Here is a 1028-nt window from a genome sequence, read left to right on the forward strand (position 1 = left end):
CTTTTTAGTTTGTTCTAGTCAGCACTTGCTGTGCATTTTGTTGGGCCACTGGGAAATAAATACAACAAGATTATACATTTGGAATACCACAAGAGTTCAGGGGAAGAAAAAAACCACAAATGATAAATCATGCGCTTGGTAGAAAGTGACATGTTATCTTGTGCTATTAACAACCAAAGATAATTGCAAGGAATTGTAATTGCAGTTTGCAACTTGCAGTACAGCGTATCCAACATCAATCTTAATAGTGAACAAAGCAGTTTATATTAAAACTTAATTCACCTGGTAACTTTCTGCTGTATACACAGGAGCTAACAGATGTAGCTTTTCAGAAAGTTCAAAGGCATTTGAAATGCGGCAAGCAATGCTAATACCGGAAGCCTTAGAGAAATGCTGCAGTAGGACTTGTGATGAAAACAAATGTATGTGTTTATTTAATAAAATAAACAAATGTTTGTGTTTATTTAATAAAATATGCAGTTTGCACATTGGTGAATTCAGTGTTTCTGAATGGGTATGGAATGATGGTTTATTTGGAATCAAAGGCCAAACAGGCTGGCAATTATGCATCTTCAATGAGCCATCTGCATCCTGAGTATATACATTGGAACAGTGTGCCCCCAGTGCTTCAGGGGGTTTGCATGTGGCGGAACAGCAAGCCGGGGTAACTTTATTCATGACTTTCCTTAGATTGGATGTCTTTGAAGCCAGAAGGGGAGAGCTCCTGGAATTACTTAGGAGAACAAGCGTATTTGTATTGTGAGTTTGATTGATAGCCAGCAGAGCAGTTGAGTCAAATCTCTAAAGTGATTAGGGCTTTCATTCATATAATCTTCTACCTTTTTCATTAATTTATTCCATAATGCTATTTTGCTGTTCTTCTACCAAGGATAATAATCTCACACTCTCTGACCTTCGTGAGTGGATGACCTGGAGCCCATTACTAATCTTATTTACTCTCCTGACTGGCTAAACTTCATTTACCTTGTCTGGATAAAATGCCAGGAGTTCCAAGCCACTCCTCCTTC

This window comes from Phodopus roborovskii, unplaced genomic scaffold, assembly GCF_943737965.1.
Source record: "Phodopus roborovskii unplaced genomic scaffold, PHOROB, whole genome shotgun sequence".
In the NCBI taxonomy this organism is placed as follows: Eukaryota; Metazoa; Chordata; class Mammalia; order Rodentia; family Cricetidae; genus Phodopus; species Phodopus roborovskii.